The following is a 23,816-nucleotide window of genomic DNA, read 5'->3' on the forward strand; positions in this document are numbered from 1 at the left end:
AATATTTCCTAGAATTTAAATTCCTGAAAATCCGCTTATATTCGCTCGAAAAGTTTTGAATGATAGAGGCGGTGAGAGTTTGAATTGTCGGAAAATATCTAAAGCATAGCCGTGGTTATTCATCTTCGCAGAAGTGTATTTCATGAAATAGGGCATCCGTGTTGATCCAAATATTAATTCATAGAAACTCGGTTTATTTCAAATAATAAATTCTAATGCAATTCAGTTTTTTTAAATCGTTTCAGAATGATTTGAAAAATGTGTTAACAACCTTGCTTTAAGTGTCAACAGCAGAAAACGTTAAATTTTAAAATGAAACCGAGTTATTGCTTTCGGTAGAAACGACGAACTACGGTTATCAAAATTCATAAAACGTTAGCAAAGGGTACATTTTCGTTTTTGGTATATTGTGTTGGTTGTTATTACAATTTTTGAGTCTTATAAAAAAATTTAACAACATTTTTAAGAATTTAGAATAAAAATATTTTAATAACGAGTTTTTAATGATTTCATTAAAGAGATTTTGTAAGAAAAGTTCTTTCTCGTTCGAGTCCTTGAGAATAATGGGCTATTATAGAGTTAAATTTGGAAGCAGACGGAATTTATTTAAGATAACATCTTTTGAACAGCAATAAATTTACTTGAGTGTTGAGAATAACGCTTGCTAATGAAAACACTTGTTATAATAGAAACATGAATACATACCGGGAATTTCATATAACTGGCAATATATGAAAGCAGTTACGAAACTATTATGCACTTGTATTGTCCCACATAAAATGCAACATAGCTTAATAGAGGGTGTTTTTAAGCCAAGTAGAACTTACGAAAGGGTTAACTGTTAAACGAACTGTTATACTGCACTCACTTTTTGATATTTTTGACCAGTATACTCTGGCAAATCATCATAAATAAATTGACGCATGAACAACGCTACCAAATTAACCAGATTTACTTTGAAAATCAGTAATCAATTCGCATAACTTATAGATGACTTCCTAATTTGTATGGCGCACATAATCGTCCACCTGAGCAAGCCATCCGTCGAATTGTGGATAGATTTCATACCACATACTCTCTAAATGGTGCAATAACACCAACATGTCGAAGGAATGTGCGTACTGAAGAAAATCTCGCCGCTGTAAACGAAAATGTGGAAGAAGATCCAAGTTTATCGATTCATCGTCAGTCGCAGGAATTGGGGCTCTGTCCGTCCACTACGTGGAAAATTTTGCGCAAAGATCTTGGACTACATCCGTTTAAGATCTAGCTGGTACAGGAATTAAAGCCACGAGACCATCATATGGGTCGTTCTTTCGCCGATTGGGCTCTAGAGCAGTTGGAAACTGATCCAATGTTTTATGTTTTAATAAACATAATTGCCGCATATGGAGTGAAACCAATCCACAACAGACCCTACAGACTCCATTACATGCAGAAAAATGCACAGTTTGGTGTGGTTTGCACGCTGGTGGCATCATTGTACCCAAAATTGAATGTCCAGAATACGCTTCGCCAAGAACAGCCGCGGTGCCCCTATGCTCGACATCCATTATGCCCGTTAATGCCATGTATTGATCTTTCGAACAAAAACATTTTTTGGATTAAAATTTAATTTTTTGTGTTATTTTTTTCAATTTAAAGTTCTATCGGGCTTAAAAAACATCCAGTAGAACAGGTATTGGGTAGTTTTGCAACGGCAAAGTTTTGCTTAGAAAAGGTGACGTCTTTATGATAACTCTGAGTTTTCGTCTTAAGAGACGCACGGCTAAATCCAAATGTTTCTAGTTCTAGTTTTACACTAGCACTATCACTAGAACTAACACAAGACCTAGAACTAGAATCATTCCGGTTTAGCCGTCTTGAGAGACGTGCGGCTAAACCCGAATGTTTCTAGTTCTAGGTCTAGTGTTAGTTCTAGTTTTAATCGATATTTAGCGCTAGATTGTGCTAGAACCAGAAACATTCGGGTTTAGCCGTGGGTCTCTCAAGACGGCTAAACCCGAATGATTCTAGTTTTAAGTCTTGTGTTAGTTCTAGTTTTGCGCTAAAACTAATACAAGACCTAGAACTAGAAACATTCGGATTTAGCCGCACGTCTCTCAAGACGGCTAAACCCGAATGATTCTAGTTCTTGGTCTTGTGTTAGTTCTAGTGATAGTGCTAATGTAAAACTAGAACCAACACTAGACCTAGAATTAGAAACATTCGGGTTTAGCCGTCTTTAGAGACGTGCGGCTAAACCCAAATGATTCTTGTTCTAGATATAGTGTTAGTTATATATAATAACAATGCTAGTGTAAAACTAGAACTAACACTATACCTAGAACTAGAATCATTAGGGATTAGCCGTCTTTAGAGACGTGCGGCTAAACCCAAATGATTCTAGTTCTAGATATAGTGTTAGTTATATATAATAACAATGCTAGTGTAAAACTAGAACTAACAGTATACCTAGAACTAGAATCATTAGGGTTTAGCCGTACTTAGTAGCTAAACCCAATACTTTCTAGTTCTAAGTCTAGTGTTAGTTCTAGTTTTAACTGTTACTCATCGCTAGATTGCTGTATATTTTTATTGAACTAAAAGTAGAACTAACACTAAACCTAGAATTAGGAACATTCAGCTTTAGCCATCTTAAGAGACGTAAGGCTAAACCGGGATGTTTCTAGTTCTAGATCTAGTGCTAATGTTAGTCTAGTTGTATTTGTTATTCAGCGCTTGATTGTTATATATTTTTATTGAGTTACAACGGACACTGCGTTCCCCGTATTGATACGTAATACCGAGGTTTTACTGTAATATCAAATTATATTGACATGTTGCATTTTATGTGGGACAAAGTAAGTAGGTTACGCTCCGATTTCTATGGAAATATATTTTTGTATATTGCATCCTAAGTAAAATTGGCTGTAGTTTAATCAAATCTTGAGGTAAATTTGTAATAACTTGGTTATAAGATACTTTTCTTATAAAACGAGCTCCTCCGCCATTTCTAACGCGGACGTAAAAGTACTAAAACCTTAATTGTAGGCTGTATTCATAAAACCGAACGACGCAATAAGGTCTTTTCTACCACACCCATATGAGGCCAGAACTAGGGTAATTTGTTCATCAATATAATATAACCAGTTCAGTAGTCAATTAGGTAATATTAAATTTTTAACGATTAAATTAATATAATCCATAACTTAAAACGCAAGTTTAACGATTTCTAGGCTAATAGTTGGTTCATTACATACAAAAGTAAATATACAAAACTTTTTAGTTAATATTGTTTCGATCGATTTGATCTTCATTTTACACTTACAATTAGTTAAGGAATTTTCTTTTCATCAAAACGGTTAAGAATTGAGAACTGATGAATGTTTAAGGTTAGGTTTGTTCAAATAAACCTTTTTGGAGTTATAGAGATTTAAAGAGATTTGTGCTCGGAATGAACTAGATGTAAACAGCATTCGAAAACACAAGGGAATGAAAATTCATGATAGAGTTTGAAATAACACACAGAAAAAGATAACATCCACCTTTCAAAATTACTCGATGTGAGAGTTGAGCTCCAAGAATACCGGAACTAATCATAACCTATTATTAGAGAAAATTAGAAACATCACGCAACACGCAAAAATAAAAAGAAATTAACCGAGAAAAACAGGAAAATAAACTTGAAGTTCTTATTAGTTGTTAGATTAGAGTATAAGATAACTCTACCAACTAAGATTAGCACAGAAAATACCTGAAAATGAAATAAACAATTAGGTGCCGTGAATACAGATTACATCTAAATATGATATGAGTGGTTCAAAAAGCAATGTGAACAAAAAAGATTGCCAAAACGGAAGATAAAACCACGATTTACACCGGAGATGACGGAGGTCTAGCAACAGAGAAAAGAACACTATATTGAGCATGACATTTATGAACGACAGAAAACAGTGTGGAAAATGTTAAGGAACCGCAAGAAACCAATTAACAAGTATATGCAAGCAACAACTAACTATATGTGTAAAAGAGCGGGAAATACACCAACCCAACCCAACTCAACCTAACCCAACCCAACCCAACTCAACCTAACCCAACCCAACCCAACTCAACCTAACCGAACAAGCATCGAAAAAAAAAAGATGAAGAAGAAGAGATCGAAGAAAACACAACTAAATGATATTTCACAAAGAGAAAAATAGAAATAACAGCCCGGAAATTGAAGAATGGGAAAATTCTAGGGTTAGATAACAATGATCAAATATGGATCAATTACACATTCTCTGTAACAAGGTTTTTTGTACCCGCAGCAAATTCCACAAGATTTGTCCCAGCAGTTATCGAGGGATAAAGCTCCTGAGTTCAGTACTAAAACAAATTACAAAGATAATACCGGATAAAATTGCATACACATGAATTAGTGAAGAACAACAAGGTTTGTGACAAATTAGGTCAACAGTTGATAGAATTTGGCGAAACAGCTTCTATGTCCATCATAGATCTCACCCAAGAGGAGAAATGTAGACCGACGCGATACAGCAAATATCACAGAATTACTAAAGACTAACAAAGAAAATGCCAGTACTGTTGGGTATAAGACATTCAACGACATCATGGATGAAATTATCAAGAATGTCAAGACTGCTGGTGATAATAAATCAAAATAATCTGCCTTAATAGCCGAAGACGAACACAATTTACAAACTTTATTATTTAACAGGTTGTTCAGAAATTGGCGGATAATCTAGACGTAGCGACATTCTACGACCGATTTTGAATCGAAAATCTTAATGTTAAAATGTTGTTCTACTATGTTGCCAAATGTGCTTTTCATGTATGAGGCTCCTAGTACCTACCCTTTTAGTCTGCTTCGTATGTTATAAATCACCCTGTATAACTCTATAGAATAGACCGAGGGATGAATAGAGAAATAATAAAATTAAATAAAACTAGGATAAGAAAATGTAAAAATTATTCCAAGAAGAAATTAAAAGAAGCTATTCTTCCGTACATAGTAAAATAAATGGTAATATGCATATATTGAAAAGGTAATTCTAAAGATAGTGTTAAAATGTTAAAAAGTTAAATTAAACATTTCTCTGTAAAGGATGCATTTCAAGGGCGGGTTATGATTATTCCAAAACTTATAACTTCTTTCACAGCACCTTGTTTGGCATCAAAATATAGCACTTAAAGGGAGTTAATAAGGTTCCTCATCACTCCAATGTTCCGGAGATGTACGTAGAAGTATCCATGTTCGTAGTAATAAGTTGTACTTATGCTTCCTTCCTTATTTCTGCGTCGTATTTTTCGTCTTTTCTGCCGCCAGTACATTTCTGCCTTTTTTTTGCAGTAATCAATTATTTTTCTCTTCGGTACCCTAACTTTCCTGATGTGTATGTAAAACAAATTAGATTGAATGAGATGGCTGCTTTGTTCTTTTATCACGGACATCAACATCTTTTTCTTTGATACCAGGGCTGGATTAACCAGTAAAGGCCTCAAGGCCCTGCACCTACAGGGGCCCGGTTCTGGTTTGATATTGCATAGGCTTTCGTCCGATAAGAAAATCAAGAAAATTAAACATGTAAAGGTTTTTATCTCTTAAAATTGCTAAAAAAATGTTTCAAGTAATCCCGTTTGATTGTACTTGTTAATTGATTTATGAAGAAACAAATGAAAATAAAAAGTTTTAAAAAGTCATGAAGAATCTAAAGTGCATATAAAGTCAATTATATTAAAGAATCAAATTCAAACTGAAGAACTCTACTGGCGAAAAGTCTTAGAACGTATACTAGCCACTGTAAAGTTTCTTCAAGACAACGATTACCATTTAGAGGTTCGGACGAAAATATAGGTAGCCGTTTCAAAGGCAATTATTTGAGTTACCTAGTTTACCTTGCCAACTTCGACGATTTTTTTGCAGAACATTTACGTCGATTTGGAAATCAGGGAAGAGGTTCTGTTAGTTATTTGCCTCATCACATATGTGATGAATTTATTGAAATAATTAGAGATAGAATGTTAAATACATGCAGTGGTGAAATTAAGGCAGCCAAATACTTTGGCATTATCGTCGATTCAACACCAGACGTAAGTCATTGTGATCAACTTAGTCTAATTTTAAGATACGTACATGAGGGACAAATATCAGAACGATTCGTAGGATTCATTAAACTGGAAAATTACACTGCGGATTGTTAACAAGAGACAGCTTTAAGTAAATTAGAACAATTAAGCCTCAGCATTCAAAACTGTCGCGGACAGAGCTATGACAATGCAGCCAACATGTCTGGAAAATACAATGGCTTACAGGCAAAAATAAGAATATTATCTCCTACCGCTATTTATGTATCCTGTACTAACCGCTCATTAAATTTAGTGTTCAATTTTGTATGTGAGTCGTCTTTAGAAGTTGCTAATTACTTTAATATAGTGCAAGGTATTTATAATTTTTTTCATCGTCTACACATAGATGGCAAAAATTAGCACAAAAAGTTAACCCAACGTCATGATTCTGTTTATGCTTTATTTGTAAATTACAAAACTATTAGTGATATACTGTCAACATTTGTAAATGACGAATTTGAAAAACCCATAGTAAGAGTGAAGCTTCAACTTTTCTTAAAAACAGAAAATTTTGAATTTGTCTTCTTGACAATTATATGGTCGAAAATTCTGGAGAGGTTTTAATGAATTAGTCATGATGACCATACAAAGTACAAAATTGACTTCTTCATAATAAACAAGATAGAAAACATACAAAACGTACAGTGTCTTAATTAATTATCGAACCCGACGTCATCATTGCAAGTATGCAACCAATATCACAGTATTTTTATTGCAATACGCGATTTGCGTATGATGCGTATTACGCTGTGATATTGGTTGCATACATGTAATGATGACGTCAGGTACGATAATTAATTAACACACAAGAAAGGAAAAAGTGCAGGTGTAGATGGGATGTGAAATGAAGGAATTAAAGCAGGAGGAAACTATGTGGTAATAATATTGAAAGAAGTGTTTGAAAACTACATATTTGAAATAAAATATGATACCTGAGGCGGTAGATAGCAGATAAGTAATTACAGATCAAGCTTATTTACAGTGACGTAGAAAATATTAATGTTCATAAGATCCATAATCACAAAGAGAATAAAGCAATGCCCTTTCCAATGATCATGTTATTTGAGGACGTTGAAAAAGCATTTGACAGTGTAAGAACAGAAATAATATTACTGATCCCATAGAGGCATCTAGTATGGACGATTATTATATTTGCAAGTAAAAATACATTAGGTAGACTTACTTTAGACCTGAAGTCAAAATTGAGGCAATCAAAATTGCAATAATGGTTTCGACAAGAAAACTGTTGGAGATAGGCGAGAAGGAAGTGGAGCGAAAAAAGAGTAAGGAGTCATGGATAACTGGAGAAATTATGCAACGGATGGAAAATACAAGTAGTCAAAGAACAATGACACAGAGAGAAATGTATGGAAAGAGAGGAATTACAGCCGAGGTATGATGACTTCAATCTTCATAAAAAGATTAAGAAATTGGCGGGAATTAAAAAAACAAACAGAAGCAGTATTTTACTAAATAAGGATGGTAAGATAATCTTAGACACAAAGGGAAATCTAGAAAGGTGGAAGATATTAATCTAGGAACTGTTTTACAACAAAAGTTGTAGCAAATTGTACCCTTAACACAATGCCCTGTAACATTTTTGCTCCCAGATTCATCAATGTAGAGAATTTTTCAAAAATATGAAAATTAAAAGAGTGTTAAAAAAATCAGTATCCGGAGCATGATACAAAAAAACTTTTACAACAAAAGTTGTAGCAAATTGAAGCTTCAACTTTTCTTAAAAACAGAAAATTTTGAATTTGTCTTCTTGACAATTATATGATCGAAAATTCTGGAGAGTAATATTAGACTTTTTTGGGGCCCAAAAATATAGAGCGCTTCGGGCCCACGAAAGGTGTGATCCGGCCCTGTTTGATACGGTTAAATGTCTTCAAAATATTCCTGGGGTATTTGAACACCAGAATATGTAGTGATTTTGATTCAACTGTATTTTTGCAGCACTTTTTGATTTAAATTTAAGTTTCTTTGCGATAATCAAACATTCTTTACCCCGCACGGCGCTATTCTGGTCCTCCATATCATTATTTGTTTCACTTCTTTAATTGTTAATTTTAGGCTTTACGTTTATTATACATTTCTTTCCTAGCACATTATTCAGTTACTATTTGTATCAATTTGCAATTACTTTTGTTTGCAGAAAATTTGGTTGTTAATCAAGTTCAATCCATAAAATTTTTTTTGTTACTAAAGCTTGTTTATTAGTGTCATAGTGTCTGTTATACTACATCGTGAGTAATAAAGTTACCCTTGCTTGTTTTTTGAAAGGCCTCTTATATTCAGCAATATTATCCTTGGCATAAATATATTATGCATTCATTTTCTTCTTGTCACTCACATCTCATATTATCTCCAATTACTGCATAAAAGTGGATTATGTTCAAAATTTCTTGTTATTTTAATAAAAATTCAATAATGGCTGTTGATTTATAATGATTAACCCTTTTTTAACGAACTACTACTTTTTAACTTCCCCTTTAATCAATGCTTTTTCTTCGGCATCAAAAGACCGGAAAAAAAGAACACGAGAGAGAATGAAAAAGCTCCCGCCTCTCAACGTAAAAGCAACAGCTCGCGATGAGAAAAAGATAAATTTTTCGTGCTCCGTTTACAAGATCAGATTATACAATCCAATAGGTTTACATGTTGGGAAAGTCGACACGGTTTTTGCTTCGAGAACGTTTTGACATGATACTCCAAAATTCTCGGACTTTTTTTTATGCATGTCTTTTATCTATAAAATAAAATGAATGAATCAAATTAAACATTTTTTTAATTTAGCAACGAAAGAAGGAAAACGACTAGATCACCGAAGTGTAGTAAGTAAATTTACGTCGAAATTTCGTCAGTATCCAAACAAAAACCTTATTTACCGGCGCCGCCACCATATTTTCCCATCGCAAACACCCTCTGAAAATACCTACTTCTAACACGTCACATGCGACGTTTCAATTTAACTTATCCCAAGTGAACAAGGAATGAAGGAGTGGGTTTAGTGCTTTTCAACGTCCATCAACCATGTTAGAGACGCAAAAAAAATATGACTTTAAAAATTTCTTCAAAGAATATTTATATATATTAGTTAAGAAATAAAGTTTTTTGATTTGAAAAAAAGAAAAGTTGCGTCGAATCAATGGAGGTTTTGGAAGCGCAAGCGCTGAAGAACACCTGAACAACGCCGTTTCGCTTTTATTCATCCGTTCGCCGGCGCCTACTACCGTGCCTCTATCATAAATCCATACACAATTATGCGAGCGAGCGAGAAGCTCGGTCAGAAGCTCAGTTCGCGCGAATCCGTCGACACGATCGGTTCACTTCGGAGCTTTCAGTTATTCTCCTACTACTATTTAGTAACTACGGTGCGAAAGCTGCGCTTGAAAGCTCTGCCCCCGGCGGTTTAAACAGTCGTACAAAGGTGGCGCTTTGCTACGGATCGTTTTGCTAACCGTGGAATGTAAGGTAAGAAAATTTTATTTGTCTCACCACAATGGAATGTAATAATCATTTTGATTTATTCAACATAAACAAAATGACAAATTATTTTTTTTTTTAATTCATGGAATAAAATTAAAAATAATTAATGAGATGGGAGTGAGCACAACAAGTGTCACCTCATAAAACACCACAACAAAAAAAATTGTTTTAATCTAATTATTTATTTACAAACTAAATAAACCCCCTTTTTAATTTAATATTAATTAGTAGTAAATTACAACATCATCCATTTTAAACTTTAATTGTATTCATCAATTTCACAGCGTAATTGCGTTTTGTTGCATTTTCAACATAAAAATCGCTCAATTTTAACTGAAAACATTTGTTCTATTCAAATTGTGAAACTAAACGATTTTGATGAATCTAAATATGGATTTAATCGTTTCGTAATATATTGCGTTGAATATTAATTTATTAGTTGACATCTGTATTTGATGTTGTGTTTGTTGACGGGGTCTATTTAAACAGTTTGTGTTAACTTAAACTAACATGGTAAATGAAATAAAAACATAAGGTAACACAGTAAAAGATTGAGTTCGTTGTTTAACTGAGGGGAATAAAGAAAAAGATAATATAACTGCAAAATTGAGGGTAAATTTTTATGAAGACACCGTTTTATTGTTTGAGTACAACTTACTTCTTTAGAATTGCACTCAAAAGTGACTTTGTATTCCCCGCCAAAAAGTCTTGAGTGCGACGTTTTATTACTTGAAAGTCTTTTTTGAAAGAACAATGACCGGTTATTAACCCCCCGCGTTTTTAAGTTCGAGTTACTGCTTGATTGTGTAATAACCACAAAGTATCTTTTTATTATGACTCGGTGCCAAAGATAAACTACGTTGGGACTTAATTAACAAAAGTTAATTACCAAAATATTACAACTAGCTTTCAAAGTGCTTGAAAAGGTTTTACTCCGAAGATTATCCAAAAAACAAAAGGATATTGCATATATTTCAGTTTGGTGGTGTTGCTCCCAATGGAGAAGAAATTTTCGTTTGGCGTTCTCTTTTGGAACCATCTATTCTCCCGATTTTAATCCCAAAGGTTGAGTTCTGTTGGGCGAAGTGATATCTTAAGTGTGTTCTAAACGGAATTTAAATAGTGACCGATATTCTAAAAAGGTTCATAGAAGAAATATATTACGTGAGTCTCATCAACCCGTTTGATTTGTAATTAGCTAAATACAAGATAGATAAATGAGATAAAATCACGAATAAGATCCCAGTTTAAGTCAAAACGTGTACAAAGTGGTAAATCATCAGCATAGTTATATAAGAAATCTTCCTCTTCAATAGATCAATTGTTTGAGCAAGTGTATGGCAACTAATTCTGGTCAAAAATAGTTTTCAAACATAATGCGAACTGGATTAATCATAACACTTTGAGGTTTTAATGAATTAGTCATGATGACCATACAAAGTACGAAATTGACTTCTTCATAATAAACAAGATAGAAAACATACAAATCGTACAGCGTGTTAATTAATTATCGTACCCGACGTCATCATTGCAAGTATGCAACCAATATCACAGTATTTTTATTGCAATACGCGATTTGCGTATGATGCGTATTACACTGTGATATTGGTTGCATACATGTAATGATGACGTCGGGTACGATAATTAATTAACACACAAGAAAGGAAAAAGTGCAGGTGTAGATGGGATGTGAAATGAAGGAATTAAAGCAGGAGGAAACTATGTGGTAATAATATTGAAAGAAGTGTTTAAAAACTACATATTTGAAATAAAATATGATACCTGAGGCGGTAGATAGCAAATAAGTAATTACAGATCAAGCTTATTTACAGTGACGTACAAAATATTAATGTCCATAAGGTCCATAATCACAAAGAGAATAAAGCAATGCCTTTTCCAATGATCATGTTATTTGTGGACGTTGAAAAAGCATTTGACAGTGTAAGAACAGAAATAATATTACTGATCCCATAGAGGCATCTAGTATGGACGATTATTATATTTGCAAGTAAAAATACATTAGGTAGACTTACTTTAGACCTGAAGTCAAAATTGAGGCAATCAAAATTGCAATAATGGTTTCGACAAGAAAACTGTTGGAGATAGGCGAGAAGGAAGTGGAGCGAAAAAAGAGTAAGGAGTCATGGATAACTGGAGAAATTATGCAACTGATGGAAAATACAAGTAGTCAAAGAACAATGACACAGAGAGAAATGTATGGAAAGAGAGGAATTACAGCCGAGGTATGATGAGTTCAATCTTCATAAAAAGATTAAGAAATTGTCGGGAATTAAAAAAACAAACAGAAGCAGTATTTTACTAAATAAGGATGATAAGATAATCTTAGACACAAAGGGAAATCTAGAAAGGTTGAAGATATTAATCTAGGAACTGTTTTACAACAAAAGTTGTAGTAAATTGTACCCTTAACATAATGCCCTGTAACATTTTTGCTCCCAGATTCATCAATGTAGAGAATTTTTCAAAAATATGAAAATTAAAAGAGTGTTAAAAAAATCAGTATCCGGAGCATGATACAAAAAAACTTTTACAACAAAAGTTGTAGCAAATTGAACCCTTAACACAATGCTCTGTAACATTTTTGCATCAATATAGAGAATTTTTCAAAAATATGAAAATTAGAAGAGTTAAAAAAAAAGAGTATCCGGAGCATGATACAAAAAAACTTTTACAACAAAAGTTGTAGCAAATTGTACCCTTAACACAATGCCCTGTAACATCTTTGCTCCCAGATGCATCAATGTAGAGAATTTTTCAAAAATTTGAAAATTAGAAGAGTGTTAAAAAAAAATCGATATCCGGAGCATGATACAAAAAAACTTTTACGACAAAAGTTGTAGCAAATTGTACCCTTAACACAATGCCCTGTAACATCTTTGCTCTCAGATGCATCAATGTAGAGAATTGAAAATAAAGAAGGAAGATGTTCAGGCCCCGACGAGGTCGCAACTGAAATTATTAAATTAATTGGAGATGAGCAAATAGGTGTTTTGGTTTACCACTGGAATCAAATCTAAGGAATGACTCAAGTCGACATTCATCCTACTGCCAAAGAAAACGAATACAAGAGAATGCGATTACGATGAAGGTAAGAATGTATCACTATTGCTTTTTAACTTGTACTCAAAAGACATCATACAAGAAGCATTGGTAGAGCGAACAACAACTGAAGTGAAAGTAAACGGGAGGCGATCAACAACTTATAGCAGCATGAAAACAAAGGACTCACTCTGAATGCTAAAACAACAAATTTATTATTATTTCAAAGTTACAACAACACCAAGACAACTGTGCATTCGTGGTATTGTCGGCAGATACAAGTACTTGGAAACAATTGCGAATGAGAACAATGAATATACGGAGGAAATAAGATCAAGAATTGGACAGGCTAGAACGGTATTCAACAAAATGAGGAAACATTATGGAACAACAACCATACCCGACGGTGTTGAAGTTTGAAGCCTTTGAGATGTGATATTATAGAAGAATCCTGAGTATAAGTTGAGTGAGCAGAACAACAAACGCGGAGATATTAGGAAGATTGGAGAAAGAGAAATTGTCAATACAATTGAAATCAGAAAACTGCAATATCTTGGCTACATGACACGTGGGGAGAAATTGCCACTTTTACAAACTATTATTCAAGGGAAGATACGGGCCAAGTGAAGAATAGGAAGAAAACGTATATCCTAGATGAACCTAATACAGTACTACAATCATCTTAAAGTTTTTTTTCTTTCTTATTTTGCTAGTTGAACTAAACCGCAACAATCCGAAACGAAGCGAACCCAAACGAACGTATGTCTATGTGTGCCTGAATATTATCGTGCGTCCGCTTCGTTGAATGGTGTAATAATCAGGTGGAAGATCTTTACCAAAAAATTACCTTTTCAGACGAAGTTCATTCTTATCTTGGATGTTACGTGAGCAAGCAAAATTATTCTGTGCCGCATTTGAGGCATAGAAAATTCACCCCTAACATTGGAAGCCAAAGCGAATTACTTTATGGTGTGGAATATGATCTAAAGGCATCTTAGAGATTTTCGTTTTGAAAATGAGCACTAACAATAAATGACAAGCATTATCGTACCATGTTTTAATTGGATTAATTGGCTAAGCGACAAATGAACAATATTGGGGAAAAGAAATTTTCGTTTTCATCTCTCTAAAAATATAAGACTTCTCAGAATAGACAGACTCAAACTATTGAAAATTGTTTGGTGCCTGTCTATTTTTATCACAGAACACTGATGACAGCTATTATAAGCACAGAAGCCGCTTAGTACGTTTTACGATTATACAGGTGTTTCTGTAAGTCGTGGCATAAATACTAGAGTCAAAATGATGATTCGTGTAAAAATTGTTAAAGAAAATAATCTAGATTTTGATTTTGTACTTTTAAACTGGTTTTTATTTTATATAGAATTTAAGTCTAACTAGCAAAAGACTTGGGAAAAATTCAAGAATCATCATGTGACTTAAAAATCGATGATTTTTTTAAACAACGTGAAATGATCCAAAAAAGAAAAATTAAAAATAAAAAGAAAGTGCGGAGAAGTGACAACACTAGATTAACTACAGTTATAAAACTTCAATTATATGATAACTAACTACAGGTTTAAAATGTGAACCTCAATTTTGACATATTTGTAATCTTCATTAAAAATCCTTTAAAATGAGTACAAACACGACATATTTATCTCCAATGTTAATGAAGTTATGGTCAACTTCCGGTTAAGAATGTCAACGTCACAATATTTGTAATCGTTGTGAAAAATCCTTTAAAATGAGTCCAAACATGATACGTTTAATTCCAATATTACTCGAGATATATTATAAGTAATTTCCGGTTTGAAATGTCAACGTCATTTTGACATATTCTTAATTTTTAGAAAATGTCTTAATATTAATTTGTCACGAAAACAAAAATATAATAAAAAAAAATTAAAAATTAAGGTTGGTATTAATATTTAAAAATTGAATTGCTATCTTCATTGTTGTTAACTTTGAATTTAATGTTTTTTATTCCAACTTTTTTGTTCTTTGAGATAAGTGCGTCATCTTTGAACTCACTTTAAAGGTTTCTTAATGAAGATGACAAATATGTCAAAATTGACGTTGACATTTCAAACCGGAAGTGATTGTATCTCCATTAATATTAAAGTTAAATATGTCGAGTTTGGACTCATTTTAAAGGTTATTCTATCAAGATTCCGAATATAATAATAAAACTTAAGTTAACATTGACAACTAAAAGTTTTTTTCACGATTAAACCCGAATGTTTCTAGTTCTCGTTCTAGTTTTAGTTCAATAAAAATATACAACATAGTAATATCTTATGCTAACAAGCGTTACCTACCACTGCCACTAGAACTAGCACTAGACTGATAATTAGAAACATTCGGATTTAGTCCCACGTCTCTCAAGACGGCTAAACCCGAATGATTCTAGTTGATAGTTCAGGTATAAAACTAGAACTAACACTAGACCTAGAACTAGAAAGATTCAGGTTTAGCCGTGCGTCTTCAGACGCACGGCTAAACCCGATACGTTCTAGTTCTAGGTCTAGTGTTAGTTCTAGTTTTAGTGCAATAAAAATATGCAACATAGTGATCTTATGCTAACTAGCGCTACCTACCGCTGTCGTTTGTAAAATGGATAAGATGAGAGGTGTTAATCTATTTGTAGAGTCTCTGAAGAACGCCAAGAGCCAAAAGTAGTAAAACCGACTTAAATTCTATATAAAACACATAAACTTTTAATTTTATACTAACATCTAGAAAACGACACTGGTCCGAAATTGTAGGTTCATCTATTTTTTCAGAACTTCTTTCGAAGTGTCGTATCTAAGTCGGTTCTTAGACGTATGATGCAAATCGGACTTTAAATCGTATAACATGATTAGCTTTAGCTTTAAAACAAAGTATTTTAGGTCTTTCGGTATTCTGCATTTTTTTGTAAGATATGTTACACCTTTACCTACCAGACTTAGTCAAGTAATGTATAACGCGGTCCAATTGTAACTGATTTTTTATTGTTTACGAAGACAAATACTGCCAAAGAAAATGAGTGCAAGAGAATGGGATGACCACTGGACTCGATATTTCATTGCTGAACAACTAACGCGCTACAATAGACGTTTGATAACTATTTTGAAAAATCGCATAATCTGCCGAAATTTCGATGTAAATTGGCCGTTTAGGAGATGCAATTTCACTCCGATGGAATTTTATTTTTCTGGGAACTTGTCAGAGATGAATCTTATATAACCTTCAAGAGACGATTGAATTTTTGAAAATCTTGGTGAAACAGGGACTCGCAGCCTTTTCTTTCCTAGAACTACTTTATCTACATAAAAGATAAATTCTGACATGAAAATCGTCGTAACGTTTCTGATTGCATAATGGATTTTTGCTGTTTCATGTCACCCCGCTACTTTTTATTTTATTTTACCATTTTAATTGAACCATTCCATTGTATGTTTATCTACTTTGTGGTAACTCTACATTTTATAAGAAATCAATAAAATAAAAAGTTCCAATAAACGAAACGTGTTAGGTATTTGTGACCGTCTCATTTTGCTACTTTCTTAAGCAATAAACTGATGTGAAAGCACTTCCCTTTGAAAAGTCGACCTTATTTTATCGTCGCTTCAACGACCTGTACGACAAAGTTGCACCAGGTTCAGCTCGTTTTAACCCGGTCGTGTTTTAAGCGTGCTAAAGTACTCTTCCGGATCAACAAAGCCATTAAATTAATCCATTAGAAAACATTAAACGTTTCAATTATCTCTTAAAATAGTTTTATTGTGAAATAGATGTTAAAAAATAAAAAAAGTGTAAGAAAAATAAAAAGGTTTTCGATATATTTATTTAAACTGAGAGGGATCGAGCACACAAGATTTATTATTTGCAAATAGGGGTTTTGAAAGGGATTTTAAAAGGGATACGATGTTTTTTGCGGATATGCAAGGAACACGGATCTTTAAGGTTTTGATTCCTTTTTGTAGCCCCCCCTCAGTTTATAAATCTCCGGTCCCCAGAAAGACGTGTGGCATCATAGACATGGATTTAAAGCAGCTTTTTAGTCCTCTTTCCTTATTTCCCTTCTTGAAAGGAAAATAAAGATGGGTAAATTATAATAGTGAGTTACATAACAGCGAATATTTCTTGGTTATTTCACTACATTAGCTTTTGTAGTGATTGGATTCAAATAAATAGATGTATCGAAGTGGCAATAACCGTCTTTATCGACCACATAGACGATATATAACCCATTTCCTATTCTATCTCTCTTTCTCTTCTTACGCTAACATGCAAATATATAATATTCGAACTGCCGCGAATTTTATGATGCATAAAAGAGTCTTACTAAACTCGATTTTATTGATACTTTAATCGAAACAAATGGGGTATTTTAAAAGGAATAGCTTCAATTTATACAACAAAATTTACCTCATAGATTCTGATACAAAACGTGAAATTTAACGTAAAATTATTCAAATTGCTTAAACTGTTTTAGCCTGCAACCTAAAGTGTGACTAACTCCGGTACACAACCATATAGGACAACGTCCCCGTTGTTTCATTAAGCCCCAATTACGAGATGGGATTTAACATAAAACAGAACAACAGGTCACCCATCAAAAAACGTTTAACTCACAAAGGATTAACGTTAAAATAAATGGTTGAGAAATTGGAACAAAAAATAATTTATAGATCCTCGAAACACTTTTATTTTAAACTGGGTCAATTTGAACTTTAGTACTTGATTCGTCTTTCGGCACTAAGATGAATGGGAAATACCTTCCGTGAAGAGCACGCGAAATACTTGACATCGGGAATTAACGGCGATCCCCTTTACCGTTCGCTTCTTTCGCTTGTGAGGATCGAATACGTTTCCTCGAATTTCCAGCATCGTTCGTTCTCGTTCTTCGAAGCGAGGGTGTGATTGACGTTGTCGGGTAAACAAAGTTGCGCGAAATCTTCAATTTCTAGGGAAAAGTTCGGTTCGGTAGAACGTTCAGAAAAAAGTCAATTTCCGCACTAACGCGCACGGGAGGACGAAGTAAAATGAAAACTGAAAGAATAAGCGCCATCTAACTAAATCGTTGAGAAAACGGAAATGGAAAGCTCATTTTATATTCATATACATAGTCATTATATTCTTTGTTTACTAAATAAACTGGTTATTATTCATGACAATAAGTTGTTTAAGAAGATAATTAAGAAAGAGACTCTAATTTTGAGCACTTATGTTGAATCCCCAAACATTAAAGTTTAGATATTTAGCACATCATTGTTTAAAACTCTTAAAATCTTCTTATTCATAAGTTCGGGATAGTGCTGCCAACTGTGCATATATCGCACATTAAGTTAATGATAAAATATGGCTATATGAGCCCCTAAAAGATTTAGTGGCAAAAATACTTAAGCTGGAATGGGAATTTATAAAACATGTCATTACCTATCATGTCTGGAAGAGAGTTGAGTTAACTACCATTTTCCAGGTGTGGCTAAGTTCCCAGTCGTCTTCTCTATTCACGATCTCTATGGACTCTCTCGTTATTCTTTAGTAGTAATTTCGAGTTCTAGCTAGCACCATTTTGCTGATTGCGTCGTTTGGTGAGTCATTAGATATTCTTCAGAGTGTAGCCGTTCTTCTGGAATATATCTTTCAGAGACCCTTCTTCCTTCAAAAATTTTCCGTCGCATATCCTTTCTGTTCATTGGAACAAGACTTGGATCACTGATCTCTTCTGTTGTGAACGAAGCTTGTAGATACCATTGTCTTGTTCCGTGCCCCATCTGTCATCCAAGTGACCAAAACATTCCATTAAAGGTAAAGGCCGCCCATCTCATCCACATCTCTCCATCAATATCTTTTGTCGACTCCTCCGTGGTCTTGCTCTCCTTCTTCTTTCTTGTGGTGTCCAGTGTAGTATTTTCTTTGGTAGTGTCTTCGATAGTCATCCATTTGAAACCGACCGATGTTTTGGCTTCATTCTAAGAAGGAAAATTAATGGATTAAAATCTTTCTTGTAAAAAAACTGTGGAATTGCAATTTAATAACGAAAAGAAATTGAACAAATTTAGGATCCAAATACGATACGAATACCAGATATTGTATCATCTTCAACTACTTATCTAGCAAAAACAAGATTTTCAGTTAAAGTTGATAACAAAAGTAAGTACAACATTTCCATGTTGTACTTACTTTTGTTTGGGTTCTACATTAACAATCTCTTTGACTAAATCAATTGATGCAAAATTTAATAAACTAGTAAATGTACATCAGCAATTAATAAGATATTTCTGGTGTAGTGAACGAGAATTAGATAGTTTCAAGCAGTTGGTTCCTGAGGACATTAGCATAGATAAGTTTGTGTACATATTGCCATCTACTTAGAGAATAACAACACTTTGCATCTAAATTATTGGTGTTTGATAATTTTCGAAAGAATTTTATTGAACTCGCTCCGAAGAAGCTATGCATAAATGCTTTGCAGAGATAATTGCTGAAATGAAACGTTTTTCTATATTTCTGCTACATAGAACACTCACTGATAAACATTTTATGTCCGTAGCATTGTTTATGAAGGAAAAATAAATGTTATAAGGGGTGACAATAATTTCTCACATTTCTGACGGTAATTATTACCATTTTGATACGGTTTTTATTTATGCTGCGGCTGAGGAATACAGTTGGCGACTTTTTAATTTACTTATTAATTTGTACTTCGCGAAACTGGTAGCAGAATGATTTTGTCTGATCGCGGAAATAGAGAAGCTGTAGGCGAAGTGGAAGCCAATTTAGTCAGTAGAATTTAGTCTAACCATTAATACACAAAGATTATCAAAACTCGGTGTTAAATATATCAAAGTATGGCAGATATAGCAGTTTACAGCGTTTTCCAACCTTTGTGGTCTTCCCAGTTCCCTTGTGCCAGGTTCCTTTTAGACATCGTCTATCGAATCCCCGATGCCCAAGTAGTTCTTTGGGCATCATCTTCATCAGCGATTCCCAATAAGGAGTGCCTAGACCCCTAGGGGTCCATTGCTATAATACTGAGGGTCCACGGCACATTTATGAAAAATAATGTAGGCAAATAAATTACAAAGAAGTAAAAAATTTAAACTACAACATACGAAATTAACTATGTAATTGCATACATTTTTACTTTTTTATTATACAGTGTAATGAAACAACAGATAACGGTACTTAAATTCCATGTAGAAAATTCAGTCTTAACTCGCAATGAAAGAATACGATTTTCTTAGATCCAGTTTTGTTTATAACTTCCTTTGTAAAACTTCCTCTCAAGAAGAAGGTCCGTCAATACAGCGCAGAATATTTATCCTTTGGTTTTACAACATTTCTGTCCTCGGAATCTGGAAAAACACGATCGCAATGTGCTATTTGCAGCCAGGTTCTAGCAAACGATTCTATGAAACCAGCTAAGTTAAGATACCATTTTGAAACAAGAGTTTCAGCAAAACTACACGAATTTTTTAAAAAGAAAGAACAACAATTAAAGAACACTGAACGAAGCGTGTGCCCCAGATTGCTATACCAGCATCAAACAATTCAGCCATAATGGCCTCCTTTAAGGAATGTCAACTAATAGCTCAAAAAGGTACACCTCATACTATCGCTAAAGATCTCATATTACCAGCAGCAAAAATTGTGGTGTCTGCAATAATTGGCGATAAAGCTGCCAAAGAAATTACATAATCCATAGCCGTAGTCCATAGTGTAGGGGTCCATAGTTAAATATAATTGGGAATCGCTGATCTAGATCTTCTTTCGGTGGAAATCCACTTCCACCGGTCGTCTAATTCTTTGGTTAGTTGTCAAGTTTCCAATTTTTCAACGTTCGACCATATAGTCTGCGTTTATTATAGTCAGTAGTTGTGACCGTTTTTCTTACTGTCCTTTTTAAGATCATTGTTAACCGACCTTTTTTCCAATCCTCCGGAATCTTTTCTCCCTTTTCTTTCTTCGCTTGCCTTGTTTTTCATTGCTTTCAATGCTGTTTTACCATGTTTATATTTATTTCTACCGAGGACTCTACTACTCTGTGTTGGGTACTGTGGTCTTAGTTCTGTCAATTGTTTTTCATAATATTCTATCCATACCGACACAGGTATAAGGTATATCTTTAAATTTTGATTGTTGTTTTTAAAGATCGCACTTTAGGCTCGCGATTCTCTTAAGTAACTATCTAGTTCTTTACATATTTTCCCATGTATCAAAAGTCCACTAATGCAGTTTTGCTTTTTGTTCCTCTGCTTGTTCTTGCGGGTAAGGCTCCTAAGACTATTAACTCTTTGCCATCGTCTAATGTACAGGTGCAGTGTATTATAAAATATTTCTTCTTCTGCGCCTTTGACATATTCATTTATCTCCAATGATGGTAATTCTGTGTCCTAAGATATAGATGTTGCACTTTTCAATTTCCAAACATTTATCGTCTCCGATTTTTGATATCCTTCCTAGACTGATTTTTGACGTTTTTGCCAATTTAGCTTTTTACGAGAAAAAGCTTGCCGCCTGAACGCTGCATCTTTATCTGGGTTTGGGATCGATATCGCTTCTCTCTGCACTTAAACTCTTCATATCTCAGAAATAAGGACCTACGTGGTATTAAAACTCGAGAAGTTTTTCTACTACGATATTAGCAAGTTAGAAGTCATAAAACAAGTTTTGCACTTTGCTGTTTCATTTGCTACTTATTTTAATTTTAAATTCTTTTTGATGTGAAATACGAAGTGTTTTCTTGCAAAACACTCAAAAAAATTTGCTTTTTAGGTTAGTTTTTTAATTAATTTCCCCTAAAATAAATCGAATGTGATTTTTGAAATTTTTTATTTTCTCTCACCTAATAACAAACTTTTCGTGATTGATTCAAGTAATCAATCATTTTCAGCTCGAATTGCGCCATTCTTTTTGCTTTTAATCTGTGAACTGTGCACCTGTGCGCTTTTTCCATTAAATTTGAAAATTATCGGCGTTCATTAATAATAACAATATGAAAATAATAACATCAAGGGTTGAACCATTATGTTTTTGTTATTGCTAAAGTGTCAATCAATATGTTATTGCGTACAGTGCCGCTTCAAAATGAAACGTTTCACCTCAAATTTACACATAACCGAACTGTATTAACCGTCAAAGTAAATTGTGGTGTGATGTTGATGCGTGCACGTCGTAAACTGTAGATCAACGTCGAAACATCGCACAATAATTAATTCGGTGTCGTGATTTATTTAAAAATTTATACTCATTTTATTAAATGATGAAATTCTTGGTTAGATCGTTATAAATCTATTAATTCATTTATTATTGTAAATGATATAATTTCAATTTCCAAATAGCGTACATCCAATTAATCATTCTTGGTAAATAGAACTTCCTGGAAACATTTCTCATCAACTTCCTTCATCTGGAGCAACTCAACGCATGTTAGTCACGCAAACTCGATTAATTTGTACCAATGTTCGAAACAGTTTCAGAAAGACTTAAGAAGAAGTATCCCGTCGAACTGGGGTACGGTAATAACTCATAGAAAAACCCAACGCAATTATGGCGTTAACTCTTCGCTGCCGTTGCCGCCAACTTTCAACTAGTTAAATTGGTTAAAGTTGCTGGAAAACGGGTCGATACTCTTCCGAGCGAATAAATTGTACGAGAAAGACGAGCTGCATTCCATACCAGAAATTCGAAATTGCGAACGGTTCGTCCTGCAGCGGTCGTTGGACCGTGTTGGATTTTAGATACTGAAAACGATCAAACCTACGGTGTTAATTATAAACAGCTGAGGTAGAGGTAGTGAACGGAAATTCTCAACATATTTTGGCTTAATCAGGATACCTTAATTGGAGCACGATTTATGTTCTATTATTTTATCGTTTTTATTTTTCACATTATGTAATCTAAAAAAAAAGAGATTTTAATAATAAATGCACGAACAAGATTATATCCGAACGTACGCCATACGTTCTCTGTTAATTTTAATTAATGTCCAGGGGGCCTACAAACACACTCCACGTGCTGCGGTATAATATAAACAGATGAAACTCCTTAATTAAAACGTACCTTAATAAAAACCCTTTTATTAAAGTCCGAATAATGAAATTGCTACATAATTTTCGGTTACCTCAACAGCTCTTCCTTGTATTATTATTATTATGAAGTACTTCAATCCTTGATGATATAAAACATCTCGTAGTTTTATTTTAGTTAACCCGTTCTGCAACTATTATATGTACTCACACTTCGAAACATGAGAAAAACATTATTTATGGACATAGAGTGAAATGGAATGGCTTCAAATACAGAAGACAAATGTAATTGAAGAATCATTAGGAATCGTTAGGAAACAGGTCATTAAAGATACAGTCTTTCAATTTCCAATTTCAATTCATCGATTGTTTTTGGTTTAGTGCGATAAACTTTGTCTTTGAGATATACTTACAAAAAGAAGACCGCGTGCGTGAGGTCTGGGGAAACATGCAGGATATTCAATGTTCTTCTAATCCAGAATCCAGGTGTCTGGAAAAGCTGCATCGGGGTGAGCTCGTGCATCGCAATATTAGTAGTGGGGAGGTGGTCCATCTTGCTGAAAGTAAATCTCGTCATCATCACCAAACATCTCTGAAATTTATGGACTAACTACTGAAGGCAAATTGCGGTATTTGTCACCAGTGACAGTTCCGATAAAAAAGATGGTCGTTAGATGTCCAATGAGGACATCACACTGTTACTCCTGGTAAGTTTACATGATGTTCAAGTGTTACATGAGGATTTAAACATTACACAGTTATTTACATATGGAGCCATTTAATTTAAAAGATGCCTCATCGCTCCACACAATTTTGTGTGTAAACCCTGCATCTTCTGCAGATTTTTCCAGGTACCATTAACAGAATTGCACTCTCCGGTCAAGATAGTCTTCGTTGAGAGCACGGATTACAGTTTGAATGTAGCGTTTCCACTTCAACGCTTCATGATGCGATAGACGCTGAGATGTGGGTTTGTCGAAGAGATTTCTGTGGTGATCGAAGGAGTGTGCTCTTCCTGGCCAGGGCTCGTGAATGTCCGTGGACATCCGATTGTCTTCTGAATCGTCTTTGCACTTCAATGGCGTTTTCCATTAACATTTCAGGGAAAACTTCATCTCTTCCAAACTG

At 34.0% G+C, this 23,816-nt stretch overlaps 1 protein-coding gene across 1 annotated transcript in view; it reads left to right on the plus strand.

Moving 5' to 3' along the window:
* The first annotated feature begins 9,378 nt into the window (after window positions 1–9,378).
* The window catches only part of LOC111414772 (BAI1 associated protein 3), a 99,519-nt gene continuing 85,081 nt past the window's right edge, over window positions 9,379–23,816 (plus strand). Inside the window, exon 1 of the mRNA XM_023046216.2 lies at window positions 9,379–9,588. The gene's annotated coding sequence lies outside the window, so the exon portion shown is untranslated. The remainder of the gene's footprint in view (window positions 9,589–23,816) is intronic.

Source organism: Onthophagus taurus, chromosome 1 (genome assembly GCF_036711975.1).
Source record: "Onthophagus taurus isolate NC chromosome 1, IU_Otau_3.0, whole genome shotgun sequence".
Taxonomy (NCBI): Eukaryota; Metazoa; Arthropoda; class Insecta; order Coleoptera; family Scarabaeidae; genus Onthophagus; species Onthophagus taurus.